The sequence below is a fragment of the Gorilla gorilla genome, chromosome 7 (genome assembly GCF_029281585.2).
Source record: "Gorilla gorilla gorilla isolate KB3781 chromosome 7, NHGRI_mGorGor1-v2.1_pri, whole genome shotgun sequence".
Lineage (NCBI taxonomy): Eukaryota > Metazoa > Chordata > Mammalia > Primates > Hominidae > Gorilla > Gorilla gorilla.
In genome coordinates, this window is record NC_073231.2 from 74,134,620 (window position 1) to 74,158,941 (window position 24,322).

At 43.1% G+C, this 24,322-nt stretch overlaps 1 long non-coding RNA gene across 3 annotated transcripts in view; it reads right to left on the bottom strand.

Annotated features, from left to right (window-relative positions):
• Nucleotides 1-652: 652 nt before the first annotated feature.
• LOC109027948 (uncharacterized) overlaps nucleotides 653-24,322 on the bottom strand; it is a 39,204-nt gene continuing 15,534 nt past the window's right edge. The window contains exons 1-5 of one of the 3 annotated variants that reach the window (XR_002006991.4): nucleotides 15,811-15,958; nucleotides 15,595-15,701; nucleotides 12,305-12,416; nucleotides 10,616-10,662; nucleotides 653-1,175 (exon numbers count right to left, since the gene is read on the bottom strand). This is a non-coding gene — a long non-coding RNA (uncharacterized lncRNA). Of the gene's footprint in view, nucleotides 1,176-10,615; nucleotides 10,663-12,304; nucleotides 12,417-15,412; nucleotides 15,702-15,810; nucleotides 15,959-24,322 lie in introns of those variants that run through there. The other 2 variants (XR_010134992.1, XR_010134991.1) reach the window with 2 other exon arrangements.

Below are 24,322 nucleotides of genomic sequence, written 5' to 3' on the forward strand. Positions count from 1 at the left end.
CTTTTTTTTTTTTACATGGAGTTTTACTCTTTTATCCCAGGCTGGAGTGCAACGGCACGATCTCGGCTCACTGCAACCTCCGCCTCCCAGGTTCAAGTGATTCTCCTGCCTTAACCTCCCAAGTAGCTGGGATTACAGGCTTGCGCCACTATGCCCGGCTAATTCTGTATTTTTAATAGAGATGGGGTTTCACCATGTTGGCCAGGCTGGTCTTGAACTCCTGACCTCAGGGGATCTGCCCGCCTCGGCCTCCCAAAGTGCTGGGATTACAGGTGTGAGCCACCACACGCAGCCTAAGCCTGTTTCTTTTCTTTCTTTTATTAAAAAGATTATTTATTATAGTTGAAGTTCTGGGATACATACACAGAACCTGCAGGTTTCTTATATAGGTATACAAGTGCCATGGTGGTTTGCTGCACCCATCAACCCGTCATCTACATCAGGTATTTCTCTTAATGCTATCTCTCCTCTAGCCCTTAAACCCCCAAAAGGCCCCAGTGTGTGATGTTTCCCTCCCTGTCTCCATGTGCTCTCCTTGTTCAGCTTCCACTTATGAGTGAGAACATGCGGTGTTTGGTTTTCAGTTCCTACCTGGTCCAACCCACAGACACTGACCGAGTGACAGATGAAGAAATGCACTCAGACACAGATATCCAGTGAAACAGCGAGCTAACAGACCAGGCAGCTTACATACACTGAGGAGGGTGCCATAAAGAGTCAGCAGCCATGGCCCTGACATGCTGGCACTGCAGGCATTTATTCAGTATAAATTTAATAACAAAGGCTTTGAGTTAACACACTTGTGGATAATTAACATAGTCGCCCTCCCTGGAGAGCAGTCCTGCAGATGATTAAAGGCCAGGTTCCAAGGCCTAAGTAAACTAACTTACCTAGATCAGTTTCTTTATATCCCCTTGTTATCTAACTTAAGCTTTAAGGCACAGGATAAGAGAATCTGGCTGCCTTCAGCCAAATCCTATTCTGAAGCTTTTGTAAAATCTTCCAGCCTTCCAAGGTTTGCATCTTTCTACAATTTTTCCCATCACCCTGACCAATCTCCTACATCTCCCCTTTTCTGTTTTTAGCATCAGGTTTTGTTGATTGGAGAGTACAGATATGTGCAGCAACAGGTCTGTCAGGTGTGGTGGTCACTGCTTGTATTCTGGCTTTTCATCCTAGAATTAGTAAATAACATAAGACAAACATGAGTATTATTAGCAACATTATTTTCCAATCAAGGAGTGACCTGGTACCTTAGTCTGATGTGTGCCATTGCTACGGAACCCCACTGAAAGTATATTAATCCCTTTTAGCCAAGCAGTCACGTTGTTAGAAGCTGGGAAGTGGGTGTTTGTCTAAGTAACAGGGCAGAAGAAAGATGGATTTAAGAGATGAGCCCAATAGAGTGTAGCAGGTACCAGTTGTAGGCAGAGTGAGAGAATAAAAACGGAACAAATTATTTGGAGTGACTGGCATTTCGGCTTGGAGCAGGATTTGCTAAGCCTTCTGCTTCTTCAGCATAATGTCTGGGGCCTGTGTTGTCCAAGGAAGCCACATTGTCCAGGGCTGTGGGTCCTGTAGGGTCATTTTCTTCATTTCTGGTACCAGGTTGGGTCCTAGCCATGTCATGGTATGGTTCGATGCATCATGCTGGAATTCAAAGAGAACCTGAGGGGGTGTGAACATAAGCATATCCTCTTCAATTCATTTGGCCCACACCATATATTACTGTTTACATCTTTCCAAAAAACTGCGAGTTTTATGTCTTGAGAGGTTTTAGCAAAGTGCTTTTCTAAAGCTGATTGAAATTTATCATCTAAATTTTAAAAAATTAAGGGTAAATAAGGCTTGTGCCAATAGTGTTGCAGGGTCCTTACTCATAGTCCCCTGTTTTTGTTTTCTGAGAATATTTTTAAGGGTGGAGTGGACCCGTTCTACTATGGCCTGTCCTTGAGGGCTATATGGGATGCCCGTGGAATGTTGGATATTCCACGTGTGACAAAATTATTGAAATTGTGGGCTGGCATCAGCCAGACCATTATTAGTTTTAATTTTTGTGGGCTGCCCCATAAATGCAAAAGTTAGAAGAAGATGTTTAATGACATACAGGATGAACTCTCCAGGAAGAGCTTGAGTGCTATATTAAATGAGAATTGGTATCAACAGATACATGTACATATTTAACCTTTCCAGATTCAGGGATGTGTGTAAAATCCATTTGCCATAAATGATCAGGTTCTAGTCCTCTAGGGTTAACACTTGTTGAAGGAGGGGATGTGCCTGTGAGCTGGCAATCTGGGCATTGTAGGATAATTTGTTTAGCTAGTCTTTGGGTAAGTTGAAATTGTTTAGATAATTTTCTCCAGTTTTGGTGGAAAAATTGATGTGATTGGGTAGCTTGGTCAAGCAGTGATGTCATAACCTGTCGGTCTGCTTGATCATTGCCATAAGCCAATGGGCCAGGCAGTGAGCTGTGGCCCTGAATGTGTGTAATAAAAACAGGATGTGTGCAATAAAAATAGGATGTGTGCATTGATCTAGCAATTGCTGAAGTCGGAGAAAAGTGCACACAGGGTGGGCTCCAGAGTGGACTTAATAAGGGCTGTCTCAAGGTTCTGCAATAAATAGAGTAAGCAGAGTCACTAACAGTATGAACCGGCTGAGGGGAAAAAGTTTCCAAGGCAAAATATTAAGGCTCCAACCTCAGCTCTCTGAGTGCTAGTAAATCCAGAACGAGTGAGGGAATTATGTGGTCTCTACCAAACCGCTGCTTTTCCATGTTTACCAGAGACATTACTAAACAGTATTAAAATGTTAGGTAGGCTGGGCACGGTGGCTCATGCCTGTAATCCCAGCACTTTGGGAGGCCGGGCGGGCAGATCACGAGGTCAGGAGATTGAGACCATCCTGGCTAACACGGTGAAACCCCGTCTCTACTAAAAATACAAAAAAAAAAAAAAGCCTGGCGTGGTGGTGGGCGCCCGCCTGTGGTCCCAGCTACTCAGGAGACTGAGGCAGGAGAATGGCGTAAACCTGGGAGACGGAGCTTGCAGTGAGCGGAGATCGCGCCACTGCACTCCAGCCTGGGCGACAGAGCGAGACCCCGTCTCAAAAAACAAACAAACAAACAAAAAAAACTTTAGTTGTGGCGGATTGAACTATTTTTGTAGGCTGAACCACAGAAGTACAAGATAAGAACTTAAGGAGTTTGACAGCAGGGAGGGCATGCTCTGTATGGCCTGTGTAATCAGAGACTGCCGTTTGCAGGTCCATAGATAAGGGCATCACTACTTCAAATTGCTTTTTACTTAAAGGAATTATGATGATATCAGGGTCAGATTGCATAATCCATGGCCTGAATAGATGACTTTACTGACTAACTGGATATAGGGAGAGAGTGTTTTAGTCCCAGTATGTGAGCAAAAAACCCATTCTAGAAAGCATAGCTCTGGGACCATCTGTCCTGTTAACCATGTAGGAGAGTGTTTAGTGGGAAAAACAAACAATTGAACTGAATACCATGGATCTATGCGATCTAGTTGCCTATGAGAAATAGTTTGCTCTATCTCTTCAATTTCCCTTTGTGCTGCAGGAGTTAAATGCCTAGGAGAATCTAGGGTAGCTTTGCCTTTTAAGACAGAAAACAGGTTCTGTAACTTATCAGTAGTTATGCCTAAGGTGGGGAAAAGCCAGTTAATATCGCCTAGTAATTTCTGATAATCATTTAAGGTGTATAAGTTGCTAGTATTTAACCTTTTGAGGTCTTACTGATCGAGAAGTTAGTATGTACCCAAGATATTTCCAAGGAGAAGACATCTGTACTTTTTCAGGTGCTATGATTAAACTTCTTAACTGTGTATTCTTTACTACAGAGGCATGTAACTTTAAAAGTACTGGCTCTGTTGGGGCTGCTAGTAAAATATCATCCATAAAATGAATAATCTTGCAATTAAGAATTATTTTCTACTGGGGAGCAAAGCCTGATTTACATGATACTGACACATGGTAGAACTGTTCAGCATTCCTTGAGGAAGCACTTTCTAATGAAATTGGTGAGCTGGCCTTTCATTATTGATAGCTGGTATTGTAAATGCAAATTTTTCTCTGTCCTCTTCTGCTAGGGGAATATTACAAAAGCAGTCTTTTAAGTCAATAACGATTATAGGCCAATCTCAAGGAATCACTGTGGGGGAGGGGAGTCCCTGCTGAAGGGGCCCCAAAGCTTGCAAATTAGCATTAATGGTACATAAGTCATACAAAAGTCTCCATTTACCAGACTTTTTGGAATGATGAAAATGGGTGAATTCCAAGGGCTGTTTGGTGGTTCTATATGGCTGGCTTTTAATTGCTCCTCAACTAACTCTTGGGCTCTTTGTAATTTCCCTACCTTTAAAGGCTACTGTTCTACCCAAATAGGATTTTGAGAGAGCCACAAGAGGGGTAGAGGAGGAAAAACAGTGGCCATTATTAGAAAGAGGTTTACTGTTGACATAATTCATCAATTTCTGCCCTCCAGAAGAGGTATTGACTGGTGTTTAAAGTTGTTTTAGTGAGCACTGACCAGTCCGTGGAGTCATACGGGAGTTATTTGCTATAGCTTTAATTAATCCTTTTTGTAAATGGGCTAGCAGCTTTGTTATCTTTAATGCTTTTCCTTATCTCTTTATGTACCTGATTGCCTTGTTGATCTTGCATTACCGGACAGGGTAAGAGCTCCCCTTCTAATGCCACTTGCCAAAGACAGGGTCCCATAGCTGTAGTGTATCCCTTGTCTTTTATTCAGTCTATTGGAGGAGCAGGCTCAGGCACAACCTCCATTTCCTCTTTGTTATTTTGGCCCAGTGATGGCGGGGCTGAGGGATAAGGAGGCAGTAAGGTAGGTGATGGTTCTTCCTCCCTTCCCTTTTTAGGCTCTTCTGTGTACAGCAGGACCAGAACTGCCCTAAAGCCCATAACGTTAAAGATGTTACTGGGACCCATTGCCCTTGCACATGATGTTGTTTAAGATTTCTCCGCACCTGTTCCCAGAGCTCTACATCTAGCATACCTTCTTCCAGGAACCATGGGTTATGGGATACAACAGTTTGCATTAGGTCCCTTAATTGAGCTTGTGAAATCAAGCCTCCACTAGCTTTAAGCAGCTGTTTCAATACTTTTATATACTGCTTCTATTGTCCTGATAACTGTTGTCCCATGATGAAACCCTAGCCTGACAATGCCCTCGAACTTGGAAATCCTGAGCGGGCACCAAAGACTGACTTACTGACTGTGCAGTCTATTTACCTTCATTTTTGAGAGTTCTGTGGTGATTTGTTGCAGTATTCCTCACATGGGGCACCACCTGCTGGGTCTGACCCACAGACCCTGGCTGAACGACATATGAAGGAATGCACTCAGACACAGGTATCTAGTGAAAGAGCACGCTAGGGGACCAGGCCACTTACAGACCCTGAGGAGGGTGCTGTAAAGAGTCAGCAGCCATGGCCCTCACAAGCTGGCACTGCGGGCATTTATGCAGTATAGATTTAATGACAAAGGCCTTGAGTCAACACACTTGGGGATAATTAACATGGTTGCCCACCCTGAAGAGAGCAGTTTTGCCAAAGACTGAAGGCCAGGTTCCGAGGCCTAAGTAAACTAACTTATCTAGATCAGTTTCTTAACATCCCCTTGTTATCTAACTTAAGCTTTCAGGCACCGGATAAGAGAATCTGCCTGCTTCAAGCCAAATCCTATTCTGAAGGTTTTGTATAAAAACTTCTGGCCTTCAAAGAAGATTTGCATCTTTCTACAGTTTTTTCCACCACCCTGACCAATCTCCTACACTGAGGCAGGAGAGGAGAGTTACATTACCTAGAAGCTAGTGTTAGTGATATTTCAAAATGTCCTCTGGGGGCAGGGTACAGGCTGGAGAGACATATCACCTAGCTGTTAGGTCCAGAGATATGTGATAGTATCCCGTTGCAGGGCTCAGGCAGAAGAGTCACATTATTATAATTCTAATCCAGCAATATGACACTATCCCACATGTGGAAAAAACCCAGTCAAGTTATGAGAGCCAAAACATGTACATAACCAGCCCAAGATATTTCCAAATACCTTCGGTGGCTCCAGCACAGGCAGAAGAGTCACATCATAAGGGTGCCGGGCCCAGCAATATGAAATATGCCATAATTTTCTTTTTATGAAGAACCCGGGCAGAAGAGTAATATCATCTGGGTGCTGGGCCCTGCAATGGTCAAAAGAGCTTTTTTTTATGGGAATGGTTTGGAAAAAAGAGTAGAGTCACATATCCTGAGTGCTGGGCTCAGCAATGTGTCAAAATCCTCCTATGGTGAAGGCCCAGGCAGAAAAACAGTCACATCATTTAGGTCATGGGCTCAGAGATATGTTGCAATGACACCAGTAGGCAGGGATCAGGCAGATGAAGAGAGTCATATCACCCAGATGCTTCCCTAGGAATATGTCACAATGTAACATGTGGGCAGAAATCAGGCAGAAGAGCCACAACACTTGGGTGCTGGGTCCTGAGATATGTTACAAGGCTCTCTTAGGACAACACCCAGCAAAAAGAGTTACAACACCTAGGTGCTGGCTCCTGAGACATGTCACAATGCCCTCCTTTGGGCATGGCTCTGGCAAAAGAGTACCCTCGACTGTGTGTCTGTACTTGCAAGATGTCACTACCCTTCCTTTGTGCAGGGCCCATTACAGAGAGGAGAGTTACAACACCTATAAGGTGAACACAGAAATATGTCACAATAATTTTGGTGGGCATGGTGCAGGCAAGAATGTAACATCACCTGGGTGCTAGATCCAGTATTATGTCACATACAATCCTTACTGAGAGAAGGGCCCAGGCAGGAGAGTCACATGGCCATGAGGTTGTCCTAGGTGGATATCACAATCCCATATATGGGCTTGAACAAATCTGGAGAGTCTAATTACACAGATGCTTGGCAAAGATTTGTATCACACTGTCAGAAAACTCCACAGGTGAGATTTACAATACCACACATGTCCTGTTTTCAGGTGTGACAGTTGTCTTCATCCATGTGAGATGATGACAGTTCTTACTGTCAGCTAGATGTTCATACAAGGCTCACAATTTCACCTGTGTGGTGAGCCCTGCTTTGACCCTGTATAATCCAAAGACTTTGTAAAATATTTGTGAGTGTTATAATCTTTTGTGACCTTTGTACAAGAAGGTGATGCAGGACATCATGCATGTCTCTAAACCTAGTTATAAGAGTCATAACATCCTCTATTGGCTGAGTCCACATATGAGAGCCATTATCATTCCTGTGAGCCATGCCTAGGTATATGTTACAATTCCGCCTGTAGTTATGAAGCAGGTAGAACAGCCCGGAAATATTCCAATATTCTCTTTGTAGGCATGGTCCTGTCAGAAACATCACATAACTTGTGTGCTAGGTCCAGCTCTGTGACACAATATCCCGTGTGGGCAGTGTCCAGGCAGAGAGGAGAGTCATATCGCCTAAATGATGGGCCCAAAAATATGTCACAATGCTGCCTGTTGACAGGGCCCAGGCAAGAGAGTCATATCATTTGGTGCAGTGTTTAGAAATGTTACATTTACCAAAGGAAGAAGGGTACAGGCGAAAGAGGATAGTCATGTAACCTGGATAATGGGTCCAGCAATATGTTACAACCCCTCCTGAGGACATTGTTGAGATAGCACCATCAAATCATCAAGGTGCTTGGCCCAGATATTTGTCAAAATCTGATTTGTGGGTTATACTTAGGGAGAATTATTAAATCACTCAAGAGCTGGGCAAAGGTATATGTCAAAATTACACTTGTGCAAAGTTTTAAGAATAAGAGTCACCATCCTGAACATGTCCTGGCTCTAGGCATAGGTTGTTATTAGGCTTTTGTTATGGTCTCAGGTATACGGCACAATATCACCTGTGGCCAGAAACAAGGCCATAAAGTCACATCGCCCACATGGGTGCAGGTCCAGTGAGATGTCGAAACCCACGTTGTGGGCAGGACACTGGCAGAAGAGTTACATTACCTGGATGTTGGTTTCAGTGACATGACAAATTCCTATGTGGGCAGAACTTTGGAAAGAGAGGAGACTTACTTCACCTAGGCAATTGGCCTAGGTATATGTGACAATGTCTCTTCTGCCCAGTACCAAAGCTGGAGACTGACCTCACATTGGTGCTGGACCCAGCAATATGTCACAATCTCCCCGTGGTCAGGGCACAGTCAAAGGCGAACAAACATCACCTAGATGTTGAGCCAAGTGATATGTTTCAGTGCTTTCTTTTGGCAGAACCCAAAAAGGAGAATCACATCACCTGGGTGCAGAGCCCAGTTTTGTGTCACAATGCACTGTAAGTGCAGGGCCAAGGCAACAGAAGGGACCCACATCACTTACATGACAGAACTAGATAGAAGACATAATTTTCTTTTTCTCTTTCTTTCTTTCTTTCTCTTTCTTTCATTCCTTCTTTCTTCCTTCTTTCTTTCTCTCTTTCTTTTTCTTTCCTTTCTTTCTTTCTTTTCTTTCTCTTTCTTTCTTTCTTTCTTTCTTTCTTTCTTTCTTTCTTTCTTTCTTTCTTTCTTTTTTTCTTTCTCTTTCTCTTTCTTTCTTTCTGTCAGAAAATTCCATAGGTGAGATTTACAATACCACACATGTCCTGTTTTCAGGTGTGACAGTTGTCTTCATCCGTGTGAGATGATGACAGTTCTTACTGTCAGCTAGATGTTCATACAAGGCTCACAATTTCACCTGTGTGGTGAGCCCTGCTTTGACCTTGTATAACCCACAGACTTTATAAAATATTTGCGAGTGTTATAATCTTTTGTGACCTTTGTACAAGAGTAAGTTCTAGGGTACATGTACACAACGTGCAGGTTTGTTACATATGTATACATGTGCCATGTTGGTGTGCTGTACCCGTTAACTCGTTATTTACATTAGGTATATCTCCTAATGCTATCCCTCCTCCCTCCCCCCACCCCATGACAGGCCCCAGTGTGTGATATTCCCCACCCTGTGTCCAAGTGCTCACACTGTTCAATTCCCACCTATGAGTGAGAACATGTGGTGTTTGGTCTTCTGTCATTGCGATAGTTTGCTCAGAATGATGGTTTCCAGCTTCATCCATGTCCCTACAAAGGACATGAACTCATCCTTTTTTATGGCTGCATAGTATTCCACGGTGTATATGTGCCACATTTTCTTAATCCAGCCTATCATTGATGGACATTTGGGTTGGTTCCAAGTCTTTGCTATTGTGAATAGTGCCACAATAAACATACGTGTGCATGTGTCTTTATGGCAGCCTGATTCATAATCCTTTGGGTATATGCCCAGTAATGGGATGGCTGTGTCAAATGGTATTTCTAGTTCTAGATCCTTGAGGAATCACCACATTGTCTTCCACAATGGTTGAACTAGTTTACAGTCCCACCAACAGTGTAAAAGCGTTCCTATTTCTCCACATCCTCTCCAGCACCTGTTGTTTCCTGACTTTTTAATGATTGCCATTCTAACTGGTGTGAGATGGTATCTCATTGTGGTTTTGATTTGCTTTTCTCTGATGGCCAGTGATTAGCATTTTTTCATGTGTCTGTTGGCTGCATAAATGTAAAAGACATAATTTTCTTTTTAGGAAGGTTTTTTGCAGATAATTCCTATCACCTCGGTGATGGGTCCAGTGATATATGAAAGTGCTCTTTGTAGGCAAAGCCATGGAAGTGTTATATATTGCTTAGGTGCTTGTTCCAAACATGGCACAATTAAATCTATGGTCTAGGCCTAGAAAAGAGAGTCAAATTATTCATGTGCTGGGCAAAGTTACCTGTCCCAATCACACTCTGAAAAGTTCAGAAATAAGTTTCACATCCGACATGAGTCCTGGTTTCGTGTATGTTAGTCAACATTTTCTATGAGTTGGATTGAAGTAGAGGAGTCACAGTCTCCACAATGGGCAAGTTCCATGTATAAGATGCCCAAACACACTTGAAGATTGTGTTCCATTAAGGGAGTCACAGCACCACAGGTGTGCTGAATCATGGTTCAAATGTTACCAAACCACCTGTGAATCAGATCCATGTATGAGAGAAATTATTTCAACCTTTGACTGCCTTTTATGTGTGAGATTTAGTACCTCATTCCAAGGCCCTGTTCATGTATGAAAGTGACAATCACGTAAGCTAGGTGTGCATATAAAAGTCACACTCTCACCTCACTGCTGGTCTCTGTTATGACACTCTCTGTAACATTAACACATTTATATGATATACCTGAGTGTTATAATCCTTCGTGAACTTTATACAAGTGAATAACCCAGGACTTTAGCCATGGCCTTGAGACAGGCTATGAGCATCAAAATATCTCTACTGGCTGGGTCCAGGTATGAGAGTTATTGTTGCACACGTGTGATTAACCCAGGTATATGTCACAATTTCACCTGTGAGCAGGGACAAGGCAGGAGAGTCACATCACCTGAGATTATACAGTATAATCTCATTTGTAGGCTGGGCCTAGTCAGAAGAGTCACATAACCTGGGTACAGCCTCAAACAGTATGTCACCAAGCCCCCTACAGACAAGAAGAAAAAGAGGAAAGTCACTCTACCTGGGTGCTGGGCTCTGCAGTATGTAATAATCCCCTCTTGGCAGAGTCTAGAAAATGAAAGAGAGTCACATCACCTAGGTTTTGCAGTCAGCGATATGTCACAATTTCTTTGGTGAGCAGGACCCAGGCAGGAGAGGAGAGTCACATGACCTAGATGTTAAGTCATGATATTTCACAATGTCACAATGTCCTCTGGGGACAGGGCAGAGGCAGAAGAGACAAATTACCTAGCTAATAGGCCCAGAGATATGTGATAAAATCTCTCATTGGCAGTGTCCAGGCAGAAGAGTCATATTATTATGATTCTAACCCAGCGATATGCCACAATGCACCAATGGGAAAAAAATTTGAACCAAAAAGTCTCAACACCTGGGTGCTAGGCCTAATAATAGGCCAAATCTCCTTGTCTTTGAGGTTGACAACATTAACTGTGAGCTGGGTGTATATATGAGTCACAATCTCCCATGTTTCCTGGGCTGCTGTATGACACTCTAAAACATTCAAAAGCTTTATACAGCATACAGAAGAGTTGAAAACCACTCTGAGGCCTTCATGCTCATATGGATTCAAGATCTTACATATTGCCTTAAACCCAGGTATAATAGTCAACGTGTCTTTTGTAGGCTGGGTTCATGGATGAGACCCATCATTATGCCTATGAGCTAGATCCAGAAATGAGTCACCACCCCACCTGTGGCCAGATCCACATATGAAGATCACAATTCCAACTTTTTACTGTACTCACTTGTTAGACTCAGGACCTTAACAGTGGGCTTTTGACATGTGGGATGGTGACAACATTTGCATTCACCTGGGAGTGTAATTGAGAGTCCCAGTCTGAACTTTTTGCTGGTCCCTGTCATGAAACTCTCTGTACCACCCAAGGAGTTTCTACATTATGAGTTAGTGTTGTAAAGTTCTGTAAGCTTGGTACAAATATGCAACCCAGGACCTTACCTATTGCCCTAAGCCTGGTGATGAAAGACAAAATATCTCCTGTTGGCTGAATCCCAGCATAAGTTTGACCATCATGCCTGTGAACTGTAGTAAGGTATATGTCATAGTCCCACTTGTGGGCAAAAATCTAGGCAGGAGGGTAACATCAGTTAGGTGCTGTGCCAAGCAACATGTCACAATGCCCTCTCTAGGCAGGGTATAAGAATTAGTGTCACATTAACTAGGTGCTGCACTCAGCAATAGGACTCCATCCTACATGTAGAAAAAACCTAGCCAAGGGATGAGAGCCAAAACACCTACATAATGTGCCCAGGATATGTCAAAATACCTTTTGTGGTGTTGGGACAGGTATGAAATTCATATTATCAGGATGCTGGGCCCAGCAATATGCCATAATTCCTTCTATATGCAGGACCCACACAAAAGGGTAACATTATCTGGGTGCTGGGCCCTGCAATAGGTCAATATTTCTGTTCGTGGGCATGGTTTGAGAAAAAAAAGAGAGTCAAATAACCTGAGTGTTGGGCTTAGCAATATGGCACAATAACCCATTTTAAAGACCAAGCAGAAGAAGAGAGTCACTTCACTTAGGTCATGGGCTCAGTGATACATTCCAGTGTCCCCAGTAGGGAGGGCCAAGGCAGAAAAGGAGAGTCATATCACCTAGGTGCTTCCCTAGTTATATGTCATAATTTAACATGTGGGCAGAAACAGACAGAAGGGCCACCTTACCTGGGTACAGCCTGAAGTAATGTGTCACCATGACCATTGTAGACAGGTTTGAAGAAGAAAAAGAGAATCACACCAGCTGGGTACTGGGCTCAGCAATACATAATAATTTCCTCTGTTGGCAGAGTTTAGGACAAAGAAGAGAGTCATGTCACCTAGGATTTCCACTCAGTGGTATTTCACAGTATTTTTAGTGGGCATGATTCAGGCAGGAGAGGAGAGTCACATTATCTAGATGCTATATCTAACGATATGTCACAGTGTCCCCTGTGAGCAGGACACAGGGAAGAGAGACATATCACCTAGCCTGTAGGCCCAGAGATACCTGAAAATATCCCGTTTGCAGGGCCCAGGCAGAAGAGTCTAATTATCGTGATTCTGACCCAGTGATATGTTAACAATGCCCTTATGGAAAGGAATTTAAACCAAAAAGTCTCAACACTGGGGTACTAGTCCAAGGGATATGACACAATCTTCTCATCCTTAAAGGTGACACCATTAACTGTTAGCTAGTTGTGTATATGAGAGTCACAATCTCACATGCGTGCTGGCCATTGTATGATGCTTTCTACAACATCTGAGAACTTTATAAAACATGCATGAGAGCCGCAAACCTCTCCGAGGCCTACATGCTTATATGGACTCATGATCTTACATATTGTCCTAAACCCAGGTATGACGGTCAACAATTCTCTATAGGCTGGATTCAGGGATAAGACCACTATTATGCCTATGAGCTGGGTCCAGAAATGAGTCAGCATCACACCTGTGGCCAGGTTCACTTATGAAATTCACAATTCCAACTTTGTGCTGTATTCATTTGTTAGACTCAGGACTTCAACAATGGACTTTGTAAATGTAGGATGGTAACAACTTTTACTATCACTGGAGTGTGTAGTCAAGAGTAACAATCTTAACTTTTTGCTGGGCCCTGTTATGAAACTTTCTGTACCACCCAAGAAGTTTTTATGATATGAGTTATTGTTGTAACTTCTGTGAGCTTTGTACAAATACGGAATGAAGGACCTTATCTATTGACCTAAACCTACTGGTGAGAGGCAAAATATCTCCTATTGTCTGAATCCCAATATAAGTTTGATCATTATGCCTTTGAACTGAAGCAAGTTATATGTCATAATCCCATTTGTGGCAAAAAAACAAGGCAGAAGGTTAACATTACTTAGGTGCTGTGCCAAGCAATATGTCACCATGCCCTCTCTAGGCAGGGCCTAGGAAAGAGGCTCACCTTAACTGATGGCCTGAGCCAGCAATATGATAAAACCATACGTGGAAGAAACCCAGCAAAATGATGAGAGCAAAAACAGCTACAGAATGGGCCAACAACATGTCAAAATACATTCTGTGGCTCTGGCACAAGCAGGAGAATCACATCATTAGGATTCTTGGCCGAGAAAGGTGCTATAATTTCCTTTTTATGCATGACCTAGGCAGAAGAGTGACATCATCCATGTGCTGGGCCCTGAAATATGGCAAAAGTGCTGTTCATAGGCATTGTTCAGCAACAAGACAAGAGTCACATGACCCAAATTATGGGCTCATCAATATGTCACAATCTTCCCATTGTAAAGGCCCAGACAGAAGAGAATGACATTACTTAGGCTATCGGCTCACAAATTTCGTCCAATGTCACCAGTAGGCTGGGCTCAGGCAGAAAAAGAGAGTCATATCACCTAGGTGCTTCTTTAGGTATATGTCAAAAGTTAATATGTGGGCAGAAACCAGGCTGAAGAGCCACATCATTTGATTGTGGGTCCTGAGATATTCACAAGTCCCCCTTAGAAAATGACCCAGGCAAGAGAGTTACATCACCTAGGTTCAGGTTCCACCCTTATGTCACAATGCTCCATGTGGGCAGGGCCAAGCAGGAAGTCACATCACCTAGGTGATAGGCCCAGAGATATGTCACAAAGCCTTCCTTAAAGCATGGCCCTGGCAAAAGAGTACCATCACCTTTGTGGCTGGCTTAGCCATATGTCACTATTCAAGTGGGCATGTCCCAAGCAGAAGAGCCATATCACCTACATGATAGGCCCTGTGATATGTTAAAACGCCCTCTTCTGTGCATGGCTCTGGCAAAAGAGTATCATCACCTGTGTGCCTGGCCTAGGAATATGTCACTATTCTGCCCTGTGTGCAGGGCCCATTCCAGAGAGGAAAGTTACATCTTCTAATTGATGGACACAGTGATATGTTACAATGATATCTGTGGGCATGGTGCAGGCAGAATGTATGTCACCTGGGTGCTGGATCTAGTGATGTCACAATTCTTACTGAGAGCAGGGCCCAGGCAGAAGAGTCACATCACTTCCAAGTTGACCCAGGTGGATATCAAAATGCCATATGTAGGCTGGAACCAGTCTGAAGAGTGAAATCACACAGGTGCTTAGCAAAAATTTATATCACAGTCACGATGCAATAAAGTTCTAGGGATTAGATTTACAAAACCACACATGTCCTGTTTTCATGTATGACACTTGCCTTTATCCATCCGTGATTGTGAAAGTCCTTACTGTCAGCTGGGTGTGCATATGATACAATTTCCTCTGTGTGCTAGGCCCTGTTATGACACTCCCTATACAACCCAAGGATGTTATAAAATATGTGTGAGTGTTGTAAGCTTCTGTGATCTTTTTGCCAGAAGGAGATCCTGGACATCACTCATGTCCCTAATCCTAGTTATAAGAGTCAAAATTTCTCCCATTAGTGGGGTCCACATATGAGAGTCATTATCATGCCTGTACCTAGGTATATGTCATGATCCCCTCTGTGGTTATTAAATAGGCATGACAACTGTATCACCTAAATCCTAAGCAAGAAATAATCAAATATTCCCTTTGTAGGCAGGGCCCTAACAGAAAAGTCACAAAACTTGGGTGCTAGGCACAGCTCAATGGCATAATGTCCCCTGTGGGGAGCGTCCAGGCAGGAGATGAGAGTCATATCATCTAAATGATGGGCCTAGATATATGTCACAATGCCTCCTGTTTAAAGGGCTCAGGCAAGAGTGTCATGTCATTTGAATGCAGTGCTTAGAAATGCTACACTCTTCACTGGAAGCAGGGTACAGGCAGGAGAGGAGAGTCACATTACCTAGACAATGGGTCCAGAGAAATGTTATGATCCCTTCTGAGGAGGCTGTTAAGAGAGGAGGGTCAAATCAGCAAGGTTCTCGGCCCAGGTATATGTCAAAATGTCATCTGTATGCTGTAACTAGGCAGGATTATTAAATCACTCAGGAGTTGGGCAAAGGTATATGTCACAATAACACCTACGGAAAGGTTCAGGGATGAGAGTCACCATCCTGCACATGTCCTGGCTCCAGGTACAAGAGTTGTTATTAGGTCTTTGATATGGTCTCAGGTACATGGCAAAATATCACCTGTGGGCAGAGAGAAGAAAGGAAAGTCACATCATCTGAGCAGGCGCTGGTCCAGTGAAATGTCATAATCCTCCTTGTGGGCAGGACTCTGGAAGAAGAGTCACATCACCTGGAGGCTGGTTTCGGTGATACATCTAAATCCCCACTGTAGAAAGGGCTTAGGCAAGAGAGGAGACAAACTTCACCTAGGCAATTGGCATGGCTATATGTCACAGGACCAAGGTAAGAGAGTGACCTCACCTTGGTGCTGGGTTCAACAATATGTCACAATCTCTCTCATGGTTAGGGCCCAGGCAAGAGAGAAGAAACATCACCTAGTTGCTGAGACAAGTGATATGTTACAAAGCTTCCTATTGGCAGAATCACCCCCCACCCCAAAAAAGAATCACACCTCCTGGGTGCAGTACCAAGTTACGTGTCACAATGCACCATAAGTGCAGGGCCAAGGCAGTAGAAGGAAGTCATATCACTTATGTGATGGACCTAGATAAAAGACACAATGCTGTTTGTAGGCAGGGTTCAGGTCAAGATTTCACATTAGCTGGGTGCTGGTCCCAGTGATATGTAAAAGTGCACTTTGTTGCATTGCCAAAGAAGGTGTTACACATCACTTAGGTGCTTGGTGCACATATGTCACAATTTCAACTCTGAGCCTAGAAAGGAGAGTCAAAACACTCAGATGCTTGGCAAAGTCATACTTCTCAATCACACACTCAAAAATGTTCAGAAATAAGTTTCACAGTCCCACACAAGACCTGGCTTCAGGTATGAGAGTCAACACCTCCTATGAGTTGGGTCAAAACACAGGAGTCACAATCTCAACAATGGGAAAAATTCATGTATAAGAGCCCCAATCCCACTTGAAGATTGTGTTCCAGTAGGAGAGTCAAAGCCCAAGAGGTCGGCTGAATCATGGCTCAAACGTCACCAAACCACCTGTGGATCAGATTTATGTATGAGAGTAACAATTTCAAGTGTGAACTGCTTATATGCATGAGATTTAGCACCTCATTCATAGGCTCTGTTCATGTGTGAGAATGACAATCGTATAAGCTGGGTGTGCATCCAAGAGTCACAACAGTACCTGGTTTCTGGTGCATTTTATGACACTCTTCATACCACTCAGGCTTTATATGATATGCCTGAGTAGCATACTTTTCTGTGAATTCTTACAGGTGGGATATCTAGGACTTTACCCATGGCCATAAGACTGCCTGTGAGTTGAAATATCTCCCTGGCTGAGTCTATGTATGAGAGTTATTATTGTGCATATGAGCTGAATCCAGGTGTATGTCACAATTTCACTTTTGCATAGAGAAAAGACAGAAGAGTCACATCATCTGGGTGCTGAGCCAGGAATATATTATAATCTCCTCTGTAGACAGGACCCAGGCAGAAGAGTCGTATCACCTGGGTACAGTCTCAAATAATATGTCATCATGCCCAATGAAAACAGGGTTGAAAAAATAGTGGATAGTCACACCCCGTAGGTGCTGGGCTCAGCAATATGTAAAAATTCCCTCTCTTAGCAGAGTCCAGCACAAAGAGGAGGGTCACATCACCTAAGTTTTGCACTCAGTGGTATGTCACAAATTCTTCAGTGGGCAGGATCAAGGCAGGAGAGGAGAGTCTCATTACCTAGATACTGTATCTAGTGATATGTCATAGTGTCCCCTGTAGGAGGGCACTGGGAAGAGAGACACATCACTTAGCTAATAGGATCAGAGACATGTGATAATATCCCCTGTTGACAGGGCCCAGGCAGAAGAGTCACAGTATTATGATTCTGACCCAGCGATATGTAACAATGCACCCATGGAAAGGAATTTGAGCCAAAAAGTCTCAACACCTGAGTACTAGGGCCCAGTGATATGACACAATCTCCTGATCTTTAAGGGTGACACCTTTAACTTTTAGTTGAGTGTGTATATTAGAGTCACAATCACACATATGTGCTGGGCCAATGTATGACACTGTCTACAATATCCAAGGGCTTTATAAAACATGCTTGAGAGTTGCAAACCTCTCTGAGGCTTATGGACTCACAATTTACATATTGCCCTAAATCCAGGTTTGATAGTCAACATCTCTCCTATAGGCAGGGTTAAGGGAGAAGACCCATTATTAAGCCTGTGGGCTGGGTCCATAAATGAGTCACCATCCCACCTGTGGCCAGATCCACATATAAAAGTCAAAATTCCAACTTTTTGCTTTATTACTTTGTTAGACTCAGGACCTCAACAGCAGGCTTTGTAAATGTAGGATGGTGACAACTTTTAATTTCACCTGGGGGTGTAATCAAGAATCCCAATCTGAACTTTTTACTGTTTCCTGTTATGAAACTCTCTACCACAAAAGAGTTTATACAATATAAGTTAGTGGTGTAAGCTTCTGTGAGCTTGGTATAAATATGCAACCCAGGACCTTACCTATTGTCCTAAGTCTAGCAATTGAGGGAAAATATCTCCTGTTGGCTTAATCCTGATATAAGTTTGATCATCATGCCTGTGAACTTAAACAAGGTATATGTCATAATCTCATTTGTTGGCAAAAAACTAGGCAGGAGGATAACATCACTTAAGTGCTGTGACAAGCAATATGTCACAATGCCTACTCTAGGCAGGGCTGGGAAATTGGGCCACATTAACTGGGTGCTGGACCCAACAATATGACACCATTCCACATGAGGAAAAAACCCAGACAAGTTATGGGAGCCCCAAAACACCTACCCAATGGGCCCAAGAAATAGAAAAATACCTTCGAGGGCTTCAGCATAGGAGAGTCACATCATAAGGGTGCTGGGCCCAGCAATATGAAATATGCCATAATTTTCTCTTTGTGAAGAATTCGGGCAGAAGAGTAAAATCATCTGGGTGATGGGCCCTGCAATAGGTCAAAATTCCTTTTTTGTGGGCATGGTTTGGGAAAAAGAGGAGAGTCACATATCCTGAGTGCTGGGCTCAGCTATGTGTCAAAATCCTCCTACTGTGAAGGCCCAGGCAGAAAAACAGAGTCACATCACTTAGGTCATGGGCTCAGAGATATGTCCCAATGTCTCCACCAGGCAGGGCTCTGGCAGATGAAGAGAGTCATATCACCTAGGTGCTTCCCTAGGAACATGTCGCAATGAAACGTGTGGGCAGAAACCAGGCAGAAGAGCCACATCACTCGGGAGCTGAGTCCTGAGATATGTCACAAGGATCTCTTAGGACAACACCCAGGCAAGAGTGTTACATCACCTAGGTGCAGGTTATCTGCTTATGCCACAATTCACCATGTGGGTAGGGCCCAAGGAGGGAGTCACTTCATCTAGGTGATAGGCCCAGAAATATGTCACAATGTCCTCTATGAAGCATAGCCCTGACAATGAGTACCATCACTTGTGTGCCTGACCTAGAAATATGTCACTCTCCAGGTTTGCTGGGCCCAAGCAGGAGAGCCACATAACTTAGATGATAGGCCCAGAGATACATCACAATGCTCTCCTTTGGGCACGGCTCTGGAAAAAGAGTACCCTCACCTGTGTGCCTGGCCTTGCAATATTTCACTATCATTCCCTTATGCACAGCCCATTTCAGAGAGGAGAGTTACATCACCTATGAGATGAACACAGAAATATGTCATAATAATTTTGGTGGGAATGGCGCCGGTAAAAATGTAACATCACCTGGGCGCTAGATCCAGTGATATGTCACAATCCTTACTGAGTGAAGGGCCCAGGCAGGAGAGTCACATCACCTAAAGCTTGGGCTAGGTAGGTATCACGATCCCATGTATGGGCTGGAATAAGTCTGGAGAGTCAAATTACACAGGTGCTTGGCAAAAATTTATATCACAATCACACTGCCAGAAAATTCCAAAGATGAGATTTACAATACCGCATATGTCCTGTTTTCATGTGTGACAGTTGGCTTCATCCATGTGAGATGATGACAATCCTTACTGTCAGCTGGGAGTGCGTACAAGACTCACAATTTCACCTGTATGCTGAGCACTGATTTAACTCTGTATAACCCAAAGACTTTGTAAAATATGTGTGAGTGTTGTATTCTTTTGTGGCATTTGCACAAGAAGGTGATCCAGGACATCACACATGTCCCTAAACCTAGTTATAAGAGTCACAATATCCTCTATTGGCTGAGTCCACATATGAAAGCCATTATCATTCCTGTGAGCTGTGCCTAGGTATATATTACAATTCCCTCTGTGGTTATGAAGCAGGCAGAACAGCCACATCACCTAAATGCTGGACCAGAAATATTCCAATATTCTCTTTGTAGGCTGGGTCCTGTCAGAAACATCACATAACTTGTGTGCTAGGTCCAGCTCTGTGGCACAATGTTCTTTGTTGGCAGTGTCTAGGCAGGAGAGGAGAGTCATATTACCTAATGATGGGCCAAAAAATATTTCACAATGCTGCCTGTTGACAGGGCCCAGGCAAGAGAGTCATATCATTTGGATGCAGTGTTTAGAAAGGCTACAATTGCCAAAGGAAGCAGGGTACAGGCAGGAGAGGAGTGTCATGTAACCTAGATGATGGGTCCAGCAATATGTTACAATCCCCCCAGAGGACACTGTTAAGATAGCACCATCAAATCATCAAGGTGCTTGGCCCAGGTATTTGTCAAAATCTCATTTGTGGGCTATACCTAGGCATAATTATTAAATCACTCAGGAGCTGGGCAAATATATATGTCACAATTACACTTGCGAAAAGGTTTAAGAATAAGAGTCACCATCCTGCACATGTCCTGGCTTCAGGCATATGAGTTGTTATTAGGCTTTTGTTATGGTCTCAGGTATATGACACAATATCACCTGTGGCCAGAGAGAAGGCAAGAAAGTCACATCACCTATGTGGGTTCAGGTCCAGTGAGATGTCACAATCCACCTTGTGGACAGGACACTGGCAGAAGACTCACATAATCTGGATCCTGATTTCAGTGACATATCAAAACCTCCTTTATGGGCAGGACTTTGGCAAGAGACTCACTTCACCTATGCAATTGCCCTAGATATATGTCACAATGGTACTAATGGGCAATACCAAAGCTGGAGAGTGACCTCATGTTGTTGCTGGGCCCAGCAATATGTCACAATTTCCCTGTGGCCAGGATGCAGGCAAAAGTGAAAAAACATCACCCAGGTGCTGAGCCAAGTGATATGTTACAATGCTTCCTGTTGGCAGAACCCAAAAGGAGAATCGCATCGCCTGGGTGAAGTACCCAGTTATGTGTCACAATGCATTGTAAATGCCTCGCCAATGCAGTAGAAGGGAGTTACATCACTTATGTGATGGACCTAGATATAAGACACAGTTCTCTTTGTAGACAGGCTTTTCGCAGATAATTCACATCACCTGGGTGAGGTCCCAGTATATATAAAAGTGCCCTTTATAGGCAGAGCCAAGGAAGCCATTATATATTGCTTAGGTGCTTGTTCTATGTATGGCACAATTTTCTCTGTGGTCTGGGCCTAGAAAAGAGAGTGAAATTATTAATGTGCTGGGGAAAGTTACCTGTCCCAATCACACTCTCAGAAAGGTTTGGATACAAGTTTCACACCCCACACAAGCCCTGGTTTCGTGCATGTGAGTAAACTCTTTCTATGAGTTGGGTCTAAGTAGAGGAGTCACAGTCTCAACAATGCACAAGATCCATGTATAACAGCCCCAATCCCACTTGAAGACTGTGTTCCAGTAGGGGAGTCACAGCACCACAGGTGTGCTGAATCATGGTTCAAATGTTACCAAGCCACCTGTGAACAAGATCCCTGTATGAGAGTAGTTATTTCAACCTTCGATTGCTTTATATGTGTGAGATTCAGTACCTCATTCCAAGGCCCTGTTCATGTGCAAGAATGACAATCGTGTCAGCTAGGTGTGCACATAAGACTCACATTCTCACCTGGTTGCTGGTCTCTGTTATGACACTCTTTGTAACATTACGGCTTTATATGATATACCTGAGTGCTATAATTCTTCGTGAACTTTATGCAAGTGAAAAATCCAGGACTTCACCCATAGCCATGAGACTGGCTATGAGAGTCAAAATACCACTACTGACTGGATCCAGGTATGAGACTTATTATTGCACATGTGTGATTAACCCACATATATGTCACAATTTCACCTGTGAGCAGGGACAAGGCAGGAGAGTCACATCATCTGGGTGCTTAGCCAGTGATACAGCATAATCTCATATGCAGGCTGGGCCTAGTCAGAAGAGTCACATCACCTGGGTACAGCCTCAAATAGTATGTCACTAAGCCGACCACAGACAGGGAAGAAAAAAAAAGAGGAGAGCCACTCTACCTGAGTGCTAGGCTCTGCAATATGTAATAATCCCCTCTCCTGGAAGAACCTAGAATATGAATGAAAGTCACATCACCTAGATTTTGCAATTAGCGATATGTCACAATTTCTTTGGTGAGCAGGACCCAGGCAGGAGAGGAGAATCACATGACCTAGATGTTAAGTCAAATGATATTTCACAATGTCCTCCGGGGACAGGGCAGAGGCAGAAGAGACAAATCAACTAGCTTATAGGCCCACAGATACATGATAATATTCCCTGTTGGCAGCGTCCAGGCAGAATAGTTACATTATTTTGATTCTAACCCAGCCATATGTCACAATGTACCCATGGTAAGGAATTTAACCCAAAAAGTCTCAACACCTGGGTGCTAAGCCTAGTAATAGGCCAAATTTCCTTGTCTTTGAGTGTGACACCATTAACTGTGAGCTGGATGTGTATATGAGAGTCACAATCTAACATGTTTCCTGACATGTTGTATGACACTACAACATTTGAAGGATTTATACTGCATATATGAGAGTTGCAAGCCACTCTGAAGCCTACATGCTTCTTTGGATTCATGATCTTGCATATTGCCTTAAACCCAGTTGTCTTTCGTAGGCTGGGTTCAGGGATGAGGCTCATTATTATGCCTATGAGCTAGATCCAGAAATGGACCACCATCCCACCTGTGGCCAGATCCACATATGAAGATCACAATTCCAACTTTGCACTGTATTCACTTGTTAGACTCAGGCCCTTAACAGTAGGCTTTGGACACATGGGATGGTGACAACATTTGCTTCACCTGGGGGTGTAATAGAGTCCCAATATGAACTTTTTGCTGGTCCCTGTCATGAAACTCTCTCTACCACCCAAGGGCTTTTTTTTTTCAGTGTTTTAATTTTTATTTCAACTATCAGACAATTTTAAAAACTGAGAAGAGAAGCTTACTGCTTGTACCCATGATTTTGCTTATAGTGTTTTTCCTTCCCTCTAATTTTCCAGGCTTCCTTCTTTTATCCTTTTCTTTCTGTTTAGAACTTCAATCAGTCATTATTTTATTGTGGGTCTGCTGGGGAGACATTTTCTTAGTTTTCCATCTGAGAATGTCTTGATTTTTTTCCTTGTTCTGAAGGATCACTTTACTGGGCATTAAATTTTGAGTTAACTGTTCATTTCTTTCAGCACCTGAAAAACTGCCACTTTGTTCCAGTCTCTATGGCTTCTTTTTATTTTATTTTACTTTATTTTATTATTACCATACTTTAAGTTTTAGGGTACATGTGCACAATGGGCAGGTTTGTTACATATGTATACATGTGCCATGCTGGTGTGCTGCACACATTAACTCATCATTTAGCATTAGGTATATCTCCTAATGCTATCCCTCCCCTCTTCCCCCACCCCACAACAGTCCCCAGAGTGTGATGTTCCCCTTCCTGTGGCCATGTGTTCTCATTGTTCAATTCCCACCTATGAGTGAGAATATGCGGTGTTTGGTTTTTTGTCCTTGTGACAGTTTATGGAGAATGATGATTTCCAATTTCATCCATGTCCCTACAAAAGACATGAACTCATCATTTTTTATGGCTGCATAGTATTCCATGGTGTATATGTGCCACATTTTCTTAATCCAGTCTATCATTGTTGGACATTTGGGTTGGTTTGAAGTCTTTGCTATTGTGAATAGAGCTGCAATAAACATACGTGTGCATGTGTCTTTATAGTAGCATAATTTATAGTCCTTTGGGTATATACCCAGTAATGGGATGGCTGGGTCAAATGGTATTTCTAGTTCTAGATCCCTGAGGAATCGCCACACTGACTTCCACAAGGGTTGAACTAGTTTACAGTCGACCAACAGTGTAAAAGTGTTCTTATTTCTCCACATCCTCTCCAGCACCTGTTGTTTCCTGACTTTTTAATGATTGCCATTCTAACTGGTGTGAGATGGTATCTCATTGTGGTTTTCATTTGCATTTCTCTGATGGCCAGTGATGGTGAGCATTTTTTCATGTGTTTTTTGGCTGCATAAATGTCTTCTTTTGAGAAGTGTCTGTTCATGTCCTTCGCCCACTTTTTGATGGGGTTGTTTGTTTTTTTCTTGTAAATCTGATTGAGTTCATTGTTAATTCTGGATATTAGCCCTTTGTCAGATGAGTAGATTGTGAAAATTTTCTCCCATTTTGTAGGTTGCCTGTTCACTCTGATGGTAGTCTCCTTTGCTGTGCAGAAGCTCTTCAGTTTAATTAGATCCCATTTGTCCATTTTGGCTTTTGTTGCCATTGCTTTTGGTGTTTTAGACATGAAGTCCTTGCCCAT